Source organism: Coenobita brevimanus, unplaced genomic scaffold (assembly GCF_032717465.1).
Source record: "Coenobita brevimanus isolate Jiangsu-jjx unplaced genomic scaffold, ASM3271746v2 jjx.HiC_scaffold_131, whole genome shotgun sequence".
Lineage (NCBI taxonomy): Eukaryota > Metazoa > Arthropoda > Malacostraca > Decapoda > Coenobitidae > Coenobita > Coenobita brevimanus.
Window position 1 is genome coordinate 171,407 of NW_027642133.1, and position 13,254 is coordinate 184,660.

Below are 13,254 nucleotides of genomic sequence, written 5' to 3' on the forward strand. Positions count from 1 at the left end.
GTTAACCATACCCATGAATCTGAGAAGTTCAGTTTTGTCCTGAGGAGGTGGAAATTATGTAATAACCTCCACCTTTCTAGGATCAGGCTTCAATCCATCAGGGGTAAGAACATGACCTATATATTCTACCTGATCTGTCTTTAATTTCAGTTTATTTGAGTTTAGCTTCAAATTTCTTTCTCTACATCTCTGTAGCACAGTCTTCAGTCTTTCATCATGTTCTTTCTCGTCACTTCCATATACTAAAATATCATCCATTATAACCTCTACACCTTCTAAATCATCAAACATCTCGTGCATCCTCCTTTGATAGATTTCTGGAGCTGGACTAACACCAAAACCTAAGTGCAGATACCTGTACCTACCAAAGCATGTGTTGAAAGTGAGAAGTTTTGATGACGCTTCATCTAATTCTAACTGCCAAAATCCTTTGGTGGCATCAAGGACAGAAAATACTTTAGCATTAGACAATCTAGTGGAAATTTCTTCAATGGTAGGAAGGGGATAATGTTGTCTCTTTAAAGCTTTATTGAGATCTCTAGGGTCTATGCACACTCTGAGTTTGTCACCTTTCTCAACTATCACCAAACTATTTACCCAGTCAGTTGGTGTACTTTCTTTTACAACTACTCCATTTTTCTCCATTTCATCTAATTCTGCCTTCAGTTTAGTTCTAAGTGCTACAGGTACTTTCCTTGGAGGATGCACTACAGGGCTTACACTGGGATCCACCTCTAGGTGAACTCTACCATCAATGCAGCCTAACCCTTGAAAAACATCAGCATATTCTGAAATCAGTGACTTCATCGACACTGGTATTGCAGATTCTGTTGACTTTGCCGTTACTTGTTTCATAAATTTAACAACACCACGAAGTTCACAGGCATTCCTACTTAGCTGAGGCTTACAATCAAGATCAACAATATGAAACACAAGTTTGTACCTTTGACTATTATGTAGGCATTCAATCCAAATTTTACCAACTGGAGTAACTTTATCTCCTGTAAAAGACACAAGAACAGTCTTGGTTTTACCTAGTGTTGGTTTGGGCTTCATCATATCAAAACTCTTCTTTGGTAGCACACTAACCTCAGCACCAGTGTCAATCAAAGCCCTAAATTCACATTGATGATCTGGAAACTCAAGTTCTATTAAATCAGGTTTCTTACCAGACTTACAGTAGTTTATATTGGAGGATTTACTCTCAGCACACAGATAACCCACTGTCTTATCTTGATACTCATCAGACCCAGAAGAGTAGTCCTGTTCCACACATGCGTTCCTTACGGACTTACTTCGGGCCTTGCGCTGTCCTTGGGAGGTGCATTTAATCTTGAAATGGCCCCGTCGCCCGCACTTGTGACATTCTTGATCAGCAGCAGGGCAGAATCGGCGACTGAATACGTGCTGGAATCCACAGAACTTGCAGCTTTGTGCATCGATTGGGTTGGGTTCACTTCCATTCCTCTTGGTATTCCTTGCATTGGCCTTGGTGGCTTTACTTGTAACATTAACAGTGGACTGGAAAGCTGCATTAAATTCCTTTAGGTGTTCCTCACTAACTTCATGGGTTCGGCACTGGTTCAGAACCTCTTCTAAACTAGGATCATCAATTCTCAAAAGTCTGCTCCTTAAAGTATCATCAATTATACCACAAATAACTCTGTCTCTTAATAATTCGTCATGCAGGGTACCATAGTTACAGTTCTTGGCCTTCTTTCTTAGGTCTGTGACGAAGCTATCAATACTCTCACCTGGCTGTTGTGTCCTTGTATTAAACAAATATCTCTCATATGTGGTATACTTCTTTGGTTCAAAGTGCAAATTTAAACTAGCCACTAGCTTTTTGTAGTCTTTCTTTTCCTCTTCAGACACAGGAAGTGTGTTGTAGATGTCCAGCAGCTCACGACCACCACAGTGAAGGAGTAATGCAACCTTAACTTCATTCTTCTTACCTTCTTTTTCAGAGCTAATTAGGTATATTTCGAACTCCTGGATAAATCTCCTCCAGTTCTCAGCACAGTTACCTTCCAAAGAAAGAGGACCCGGCAGGCGATTATGGTCGGCCATCTTCACTTGCTAACAATAACAACAACAACGAAGGCCTTGGCTATCTTGTTACAGCTGTTTCACGGAAAACCCTCTTCTTTCAGGTATACAGTCATAATTAGCTTATTCGGGAGACATTCAAGGAAACCCCACACCTGACACCATGTAATAATTGTCCGTAAATACGGCAGGAACACAAAAACAACAAAAAGGCCACAATAAAAGCCGGCTGGTGGGCAGTCTCCAAGAGAGTCTATTTTGTTCCAATAATGTTACAGGAGCTTTCAGCTGGCAACATAAGTATAAGTGTTTTAAATAAATAACAATATATTACTAATAGATTCAAGAATAATAATATTGTATTTCCGGTACTATAAGTAAAATATAAGCCAATAATATTACACTATGCACACACCCACTACCAACCTACCTTTCAGACTCCTGGTCATCCTCCTTTTGGGACTTTGGTGAAAGCTTTGCCATTGCACTTATCTCAAAGGCTTTTCTGGCATAAATCTTTAATTTCCAAACTGCCCTCTTACGGTTTCTATCCTTCTATCTGTGCCTTCATCTCTAGCTTCCTTTCTGATCGTTCTATAGCCGCTGTTGTAGAAGGCCATCGTTCTCCTCCTAGATCTATCAACAGTGGTGTTCCTCAGGGCTCCGTCCTATTACCAACTCTCTTCCTTTTATTCATCAATGACTTTCTAAGCAGTACATCTAACCCTATCCACTCGTACGCTGATGACTCCACCCTTCACCATTCTATTTGGTTCCCGCAACTTCCATCTCAGCAGTTAATTCCGACTCTGAGCTTTTTGTTTCGGAAATGGTATCAATCATATCTTTTCAATACTTCCTCTAAAATGAATAACTTGCAAGAGAATATAAGGTCATTTGTATATGGTGTAATGCCTTCTAAATGGAGCTGAGAATTTTTAAAAGATTGACAGTAAAATAAATGGATGTAAAGCCCATTTTACTCGTTACTCTTCTGTTAAACCTTCCCATTTACCTGCCTCCTTTTATAGTTCTGGATATTTTACATCCTGTGCCAAAGAAAACTATATTTATCTAAGCAGACGCCTTAATCCTGTAAGGGGTGGGCACTGACAAATCACCTACATGTCGCCCTGCCCCTGCCATTTCACTGCCCTCTGCCCCAAAGAAAACTACACATGGATAATGATACCAATGACTGATAATTGCTACAGAACTGCAAAGCAATACTAACCTTCATTCCACTGTGGCTTAACTTGATGTGTAGTACCAACTGCAGATATGTCCAGTCATGGATGGCGGCTAACTTGGTGAAGAGGTAGAAATGGCCAGAGTTGAGTCACCAGCAATGGCAATCCTTCCACTCCTGAAAATCATCCACACCACATTACTCACTAACTCAAGGATACTGTACTTGTCTATTTACCTATATATCTATTGCCAGACACCATAATCCCGTAATAGGTGGTCGTTTGGCTGCAAGTTAGTTATTTTATATGGAGGGAAACTAACCCACCACCAACCCACTTGCTGACACATAGGGAACATGTATGGGTTGGTTATATAGTTACCACCCAATGTTGTAAATGGTTTCCTGGGATCTAGGAAACTTTTTGGCTTGTCAATCAATGTAAAGCCACTTGAAAAAGAAAACAAGATTAACAAAAAGTGACAGAAAAGATGGCAGAAATAGGAAGAGATGAGGACAGACACAGGAAAATGAGAGAAAATGTCGCAGTCAGGCTCACCTGGCAACACACGTTTATATACGGTACTGTGATCCCTTGGTTATCATGCATAACTGGTACAAGGCTTGGTGTATGATAAAGAACTTGCACAATAACAAAAGCACACTACCTATGGGATTTACCCTACAGTACCGGACATCCTAAGTGCAATCCCAAATTTTCCCTTTGACAATAACACAGACCAACTAAATACATACATTATGATATGCTGTGCATCAGAAACACACACAGGCATGGTTAGATTAATAGAAAGTGAAAACACAATAAGGAACACACACCATAGAAAGACATGAGATGGGCTTGAGATAAGGGGTTCTCATACTAAGGGGTGGAGTATTTTCATTACTGGCAGTAGAATGGATTTGGAAGATGTGCAGACTGGCCTGGGAGGAAGGCAGAGTCCCGGAGGATTGGAAGTCAGGTATAATAATTCCCTTGTACAAAGGAAAAGGGGAAAAAGTGTATGGTAGGAGATCTACTGACAGAGTTAGGGAAATAACAGAAGAATTAGTTGAAAAACAGGGAGGTTTTAGGAAGGGATGAAGTTGTGCAGATCAGATATTCATTCTCAGGTCTTTAGTGGAGAAGTTTGTACAGAACAGACAGAAGTTGTATGTGGCTTCACGGATTTGGAGAAAGCATGTGACAGGGTGGATAGACAAGGAATGTGGAAAGTATTAGGAATACATGGAGTAAATGGGAAGTTGTTGAAAGCCATGAAGAGTATGTATAAGGGTGCTAAGGCTGCAGTGTATGTGGATAGGGAACTGAGTGAATTGTTCTCTTTGAAGGTTGGATTGAAACAGGGACGTGTCATGTCTCCATGGTTGTTCAATCTGTATATGGATGGGGTTATAAAAGAGATACAAGGTAGGACAGCAGATCTTGGAGCAGTCCTAATGACAGAGGGCAGTGTGTGGAAACTCCCTGTACTGTTGTTTGCAGGTGATATTGTGTTGTTAAGTGAAGATGAAGGGGAGTTGCAAGGCTGAACTCTTTCACCAATTCCAGTCTCTCTCGATTCACCGCAACATCGCACTGGGAGTAACCTTCTCTCTCAATAACCATCACTTTTCTCTTTTCTACATTTACTCTCAAGGTGCAATGCTCACAGACATCAGCTAAACTCTGCACTAGGCTAGCAAGTTCTTGTCCGGTACAGGCATACCCCGGTTTAATGAAGTAAATGGTTAGGTAAAACCCCATCATTAGGCGGGGTATCATAATATATTGGGTTACTTTTAACAAACGTATCCTTGGGTTTCCATCCAAACCAAGCCCAAAACCCAGCCAAATGAGACAATAGTCATGTTTAATCCCAATCTAATTGGATTATCTGCTTTAAAGGACGATAACTGAAGCCTATCACCTGTAAATAGCTCACTAAACCAACCAATAAAGTAAAAAAATTGTCAAATATAAGTCTGGAAAAAATTAAGCTTGGTAAACTGTACCCTAAAATGACAATGTTCAACCCACCTATGGCTAAAACACATTAATCCTAAGTCTAAAAACAGTTCTGAATAAATCAATCTAAAACAATTTTTTGTCTAAATTATCATCAAAATCAGTAGAAAACTCAAAATCCATCATTAAACTAGGTTTGGCCATCATTAGGCAGGATATGGTGCAATTTCTACCATCGTTAAGCCAGGGTATTGTATATTGAGGTACAGTATTACTGTATTTGCAAGTAGTACTGCACCAGCAGTATGCAATAGGTTCGCCCTGAACACGCTCGCTAATTATATGCGGTAAGTTCTAGATACGTATAAGACAACGTAAGATTATATGAACCAATACAAAAACTATAAATTTATGCAAGACAGGCCTTTGAAAGGCCAAACCCTTGAACATCAGTGCAGTGCACATGGTTTGTTTTGATCACGTAATTTCCTGTACTGCTTTTCCTCAGTACAGTACATTACCGTTCTGGTAATTTTATGTGCAAGTTAAAGTACTATTAAATAACGTTAAAGCAAGAAGTAGTCTTATAACCAGTTTACCTGATAGGTGTCAGAATATGGCTTATTTATTTGTTCATTGAAGATTTGCTATACTGTTTTTTCCACAGTACTGTATTTGCAAGTTAAATATTTACTGTTCTGGTATGTACTTGTAAGTTAAAGCACTTAAACAAAGTTAAAGCATTAAATAAAGCCTTGTAACCAGTAAACCTGATTTATATGATTACTCATGATCAGCGGGTTCTGAGACAATTAGCTATCAGACAATTCCTTGTCCAATTCGCACCCTGGACGATTCCCAGTCATTCTATAAATATACTTATTATTAATAATCAATACTTTAATATCTATATTTCAGGGGGATCCATCATAGTTTATGTTCAATAGTGTAGGCTTTGGATATTATTTATTACAGTCACTACTCCTTTTACGATGGTTTTTTTTTCTGAGTAGGCATTCATTATTAGATGGAGAGATGGGGTGGAGAGGTATATGAGAGAGGGGGGTGTGAGTTGGGAGCAGGGGAGTGAAATGGCGGGGGACAGGGTGACTTGGAGGCGATTTGTTTGTGGCCACCCCAAACGGGATTGAGGCGTCTGGCAATAGATAGATAGATAGACTAGTAGCACACACTTTATGAATCTGCCACCCATTCTGATAAGCTGCATCAATTCCAAATGCAAATAGAGGATACCATCATTTCTTTCCTCTAAATGCCACCCTTTGTGAGTCTACATTTTGGTCAAATCGATCCACTCCTCCCATATGCTTATTGTACATGGTCACTACATGTGGGCAGTCAACTTTGATTTTCTGTCTCTTGTTATTCACAGTTGCTATTCTGTCTGCTTTTGTAACAGGCCGACATCCATGACAGTTAGATGCCAAAGTCACAATATTATTATCATTCCACCTGACAACACTTATATTTTTTGTTGTTCTCATGGTCATTGATCCTCTTGCCTTTTTCTTCATCACTTGTGGACTTTCCAAAGGACACTTCTCAGTTCTGTTCTCTCGGATTGTTCCTGTTCCTTTGTGTCCCAGTTCAGTTAGTTCATCCAGAAGTGGCAGACTAGTGAAAAAGTTGTCAAAATAAAGACTGTATGACTTGATTGCCTTAGGTAAGTGAGATGTGAGAGACAAAACAACAGAAGCACCAAGTCCTAGCCTCAGTTGATCTGGCAGTGGGGCTGTTTTTGATCCCTGGTATGGTATGAAGTATACCAAATATCCTCCTGGAGTTGCAGCTGACCATAATTTATATCCAAATCTAATTGGTTTTGCATGTATATGCTGTTTACTGCCATGATGCCCATAATATGGCACCATTGTCTCATCAATAGATATGTTACTAGTTATTACATACTTTGAATTTTTCAAGGTTGTTGGCACACTGAAAGCAGTGATGAGAAATAGGGAGGTGAGTATGGAAGTTAAGAAGTCACTGCATGATGGTATTGTGATCCCTACCCTGACGTATGGAAGCGAGGCGTGGACCTTGCAAGAGGGGAACAAGTCAAGAGTGAGAGCAGTGGAAATGAGTTACTTGAGAGGAGCATGTGGAGTGACATGGAGGGACAGGTTGACGAATGAAGAAGTGAAGGAACGTTGTGGGGTAGATGTGGATGTGGTTGAAAAGATTAGGAGAAATACACTGAGGTGGTTTGGACATGTGGAGAGGATGGAGAGTGAAAGACTGACTAAGAGGGTGTATGTAGGTGAGGTGGAGGGAGGGAGAGGGAGGGGTAGACCGAGGATGAGGTGGAGGGATGGAGTTGAGAGGTATATGAGGGAGGGGGGAGTGAGTTGGGGGGAGGGGAGTCAAATGGTGGGTGACAGAGTGACTTGGAGGCGTTTTGTCTGCGGCCACCCTTTGCGGGATTAGGGCGTCGGGCTATAGATAGATAGATAGATAGAATTTTTCACAAAACATTCATTCAAATGATCAAAGTAATGTTTCACTTTTCCAAATTTGTCATTATCAGGGAGTTGCTCATTGTCACATGTGTGTAGGTATTTGTAAATCTCAAAAAATCCTCCCCTTTCTCATGCTATTTGAAACCAGTTGATTGTGGGTGTCAGATTTTGTCTCCCAAAACATGCGTATGTTTTTTGGAGTTAGATATCCTGTCAACAAAAGGATTCCTATATACACCTTCATCTCACTTTCAGTCACCTGTAGCTCAGGGTTTTTCTGAGATGCATATCTATTTGACATATCCACTAATAGCTTCACCAATGACTTGTCAAAGCCGAGTTCAAAACATTCAGTAGGCGTCATAAACTCTCCCAGAGTGTCATTCACTTGCACATCTTGCTCAGGTACAGATAATTTAGGGAGTTCTACATTAGCTTTCCAGAGTCTGTTTGTTTTCTTGTTCCTTGATTTACATTTATCCTCATTATTCTCATTTGTACTGTCTCGTGCCTCCCTGACAGCTACTTTTATCTCACATTCTGACACTAACTGAGATGAAGTAAGGTGATTCAGGTTTCCAGAATTTTCATCATCTGAATCATTATCTGTTTCAGCCCCATCTACTGGAGGGAAAATTGTGATTTCCTCTACATCTCTGCCCCTAATTTCTTCATCTGGACCCTGGTTCTCATTGTCTAGTTTTTCTAGTAATTCAACTGCCTCTTCAAGACTCAGACCGAAAATAAAAGAAAAAACTATGAATAATCTATATAGCAGTTCAATCAATAATCAACATATAAATAATCAAAGATTACTATATATTCAAGGACATATAAACTGCAAACCATGAAATAAAACCATAGAAAACCATAAAATCATCTGTTGTTACTGGGCACAGGTTTCACAGTATTAGCTTGTGCTCTGTGTCCCCTACAGGTGACAGGCTTTATAAAAGATGATATAGAGTTGATGTCAGTCATCATATGGTTATTTAGGTGGTTTGCTGTTATTTAGCAACCATTTAGGCTGTTCAAAAGAGACACTGAGTTACCATCACTTACCCCTTTACTTTTCTGGTAGCCATAATGAGTAGAGTACTCAATAATTTGGTGAAAAAACTTCAACACTCCCTCTTTCACCTCTTCCTACAGCTTCATATGTAAACATTGGGCCACACTGATTATATCAAAGAAAACAGACATGCTTGAGCTCCATAGAAAACCAAAATTTAAGGACAAAGTAATAAAGGTTAATAATCCACATCCAGACAAACTTGTGTAACCTACAGGGGACACTGGGCTCTGGAGGGTTAATTTTCACATACGAAATGAGGTAGGATCCATAAACAAATAAAAAGAATGCACAAAAGTACGAGTAATTAATGAGACAATCACACATCACCCATGCTTTCAAAAGTAATCCACCCCACAAAAAGTATATTTTGTGCACTGTTCATAAGTACTTATCAACAAAATTATGCAAGAACTGGGAAAATTGCATACCAATGGGAAAAAAACATCAAGCATGGAAGAACAAAGAAAAAATCAGAAAAAAATCTTCACCTCAATCTTTGGTTGGGGAAAAATTCTGCAAAATGATGATCTGCTTAATGATCACCAAACTACCTGTACAGTACTCTTGGCATGCATAAAAAAGTGAGTAAGCTTGGAATATAGAGAAGATACAAACTATCAAGCTAAACTTGTAACTGAAAAAAATGAAACTGCCTTTACTTCTTTAGCTCAGGGGCATCATCTACAGCATACTGTATTTTTATTTAGACTGTTAGAAATTGAACAGCATGGAAAGCTGCCACAGGTTGTATTAATAAGAGCCAAAAGGATACTGGTACTGAGGTGTAATAAACAGAGTAAACTGGTAGGGAAAAGGTATTAAGATACCTCCAAAGCCATTAAAGACTTCAGCCCTGCATTTTTGGGATTGCTGACAGGATGTGATACAGTATTCTCATTGTGCCTTACTGTACAATTGTGAAAACAAAAAAGACATACGTGCCAAGCATTTTTTTTTTTTAATGCTCTATTTTTTAATGTACTGTACTCTTTTTTTTTTTTTCTATGGTGTTTGACATTAGTGTTATTGTATTTAACTTTTACTTTTTTCTAACAAATGCTAATACTAGTTCTTAAGTCAATAAGTCTTAATGCAATATTGACTAAAACCATCGGAGATGTTTCCTGTAAACTGGAAAGGGGTGAGGCAGGGTGAGGCAGAGGAAAGCAGGGAGAGATTGAGAGGATGGGTGAAGCTGGGTGAAATAAATGATTGAAGAATGAGGAAAAGTGAGAGTTTAGAGGGGAAGAGGTTAGGCAGAGTGAGGCAAAGCAAAACTAAAATATGGACAGATGGACAAGATAAGGCAGAGAGATACAGAGTGAAGGACAGAGGGAACGCATATAGTTAGAAACATGTGGACTAGAACACAGTAGCTACATTATTTGGGCAAAGTAGGCCACAGTTATAGCCATGTACAAAAAGAAGTAACACACAGCTATTGAAACAGGAAAAGCCTTCAGTCAATAGGGACTGGATGATGGGGTTTGTAGAGAGGAAAAATACAGGGTAGGACAATGTGAACAAAGAATAGAGGGTATATCTGTGTTGGGAGATGAATTTATATTTACCTTCTGCACTTGGCAAGTGTACCTGCCTCCTTAAAACCATCAGCCAATGCAAATTCTCCAGAGAGTGAACAGAGGGGATGCAGATTTTATCTGCATCAAAGTTACAGAAGCAGGTAGCCATCCATCCATCATCCAATCCTACATTGCCCCATGAGGAGCGTAGGGGCCCGGGGCTAAGCAGTTGGTCCTGATATTTAAGATGAGAGTGACCAGCCTCATTCATCCCTGAGTGGCATTACATGAGCAATCAACCCCAACCATCCCTTGGATATAAACCTTCACTGGCTCAATCCGACTGGAGCGCAATAATTACTCACTAAACCACCAGGCACCAAAATTTGGTTATATGGTTACCACCCAGCGTAGTAAATGGTTTCCTGGTGTACAGGAAACATTTGGCTTGTCACTCAGTGTAGAGTCACCCACAGGCAGAAGGAAGAGGAAATACTTATGGTAAAAATTTGAGTTTTGTTTTAAATCAGCATCATCATAATTTAATTCTCCATTTTTTATATATAGAAATATATTGACATATATTAAACAGGATGGTTACTAAGTTAAATAAAGAATACAGTCTGCAGATTTTAACCATGGATTTTGTATATGATGAGGTGAAAGAGAGAGAGATTGTCCAGGTGCTTGAGGGTGCGAAAGTGGATGTATGTGGAATAACTGAAACAAAATGTAAAGGAGAAAGTGTGAGAGAATGGGAGTATGGATGGGGTATATGTGCAGGAGTAGGTGAGAATGAGAGGGCAAAGGAAGGAGTATGTATAGTTGTGAGTAAAAGATGGAAGAGGAGCATAAGACAGTATGGATCAGTTGGGTCAAAGATTGTGTGGGTAAAGTTGAAAGTTGGAATACAAATGTGGGCAATTGTGTGTGTGTATCCACCAATGCAAGATCGTGCTAGAAGAGTGAGAGAAGAGTTCTGGACAAATGTGGAAGTGTGCATGGAAAAGTTTGGAAGGAATGAGAGAGTGTTTTTGATTGGTGATATGAATGGTAAAGTTGGGAATGTGAAGGTGGATAGAATAGTTGGTGAGTGGGGTGTGCCTGCTGAGATAGATGAGAATGGGAGTGCGTTAGTGGACATTTGTGCTGGGAGGGGGTTCGTGATAGCCAATACCTTCTTCAGGCATAAAATGATCCACAGGTATACATGGCGAGTGATAAGAAGGGTGGGTGGTGAACTGAATGAAAGGAAGGCAATGATTGATTATGTGTGTGTGGATGAAAGGATGCAAAGATGTGTAAAGGATGCAAGAGTGTATAGAGGTTGGGGAGTGGACTTTCTGACCACTACTTGGTGGTGGCCAGAATTAGAATGCAAGTAAGATGGAGGAATAGAAGAAGGGAAAGACGAGAGGAAGGAGTAGTTTCAAGGAGAGTGGAAAGGTTACAAGAGGATGAGAAAAAGGCAGAGTATAAGAGAGAAGTGGAGGAACGATTGGGCAAATATGAATTGGAGCAGATGGGAGACGTGGAAGGTGTGTGTAAGATATTTACAGAAGAAATATGTGCAGCATGTGATGTGGTGTGTGGAAGGAAGAGAAGACAGAGGGGGTGCAAGGAACAGCGTGGTGGACTGAAGAGGTGAAACAGGCTGTGGCACAAAAGAAGAAAGCATACAATGAATGGATGAGAAATAGGGGCGTGGAAGAAGTTGAGAGGCGGAAGAGAGAGTTATATGTGGAAAGAAAGAGAGAGGTGAAAAGATTAGTAAGAGAGAGTAAGAAGAGAGTGGATGAGGAATTTGGAAGGAATTTGAGTGTAAAGTGGAGGGACTGTAAGAAAATGTTCTGGAGAGAAGTGAAAAGAGTAAGACAGGGTGGAAGTGAAGTTAGCAGGGGAGTGAAAGATAAAAATGGTAGATTACTAGTGGAGAAGGGAGAAAAAGTGAGCAGATGGAGAGAACACTTTAAGGAATTGTTGAACGTAGAGGATGGAAGTAATGCGAGTATAAGTGGCTGGGGAATGGCTGGGAGAAGGAGGGAGGTGAGAAGACAGGAAGAAATCAGTAGGATAGAAGTTGTGGAAGCAATGAAGAAAGTTAAATCGGGGAAAGCCCCAGGAATTGATGGAGTGTGTGGTGAAATGCTGAAGCATGGGGGACAGATAGTAGTAGAATGGATGTGGAAGATGTGCAGATTGGCCTGGGAGGAAGGTAGAGTCCCAGAGGATTGGAAGTCAGGTATAATTATTCCCTTGTACAAAGGAAAAGGAGAAAAAGAAGTGTGTGGTAATCATAGGGGCATTTGTCTTCTTAGTATAATAGGAAAAGTGTATGGTAGGATACTTATAGACAGAGTTAGAGAAAGAACAGAGAAATTAGTTGGAGAAGAACAGGGAGGCTTTAGGAAGGGAAGAGGTTGTGTAGATCAGATATTCATTCTTAGATCTTTAGTGGAAAAGTTTCTAGAGAAGGGAAAGAAGTTGTATGCAGCTTTCATGGATTTGGAGAAAGCATATGACAGAGTGGATAGACAAGGATTGTGGAAAGTGTTAAGAATATATGGAGTAGATGGGAAGTTGTTGAATGCTGTGAAGAGTATGTACGATGGTGCGAAGGCTGCAGTGCGTGTGGATGGTGAACTAAGTGAATTTTTCTCTTTGAAAGTTGGTTTGAAACAGGGATGTGTCATGTCTCCATGGTTGTTCAATCTGTACATGGATGGGGTAATAAAAGAGGTACAAGGTAGGGTAGTGGATGTTGGAGTGGCCCTGGTGAGAGAGAATAGTGTTTGGAAACTCCCTGTACTGTTCTTTGCAGATGATACTGTGTTGTTGAGTGAAGACGAAGGGGAGCTGCAAGGCTTGGTGGATGAGTTTGAGAGAGTGTGTAAGAAACGGAACCTAAAGGTGAATGTAGGGAAGAGTAAAGTGATGGTCTTTGAGAGAGGTGAAGTTAGTGAATGTACAGC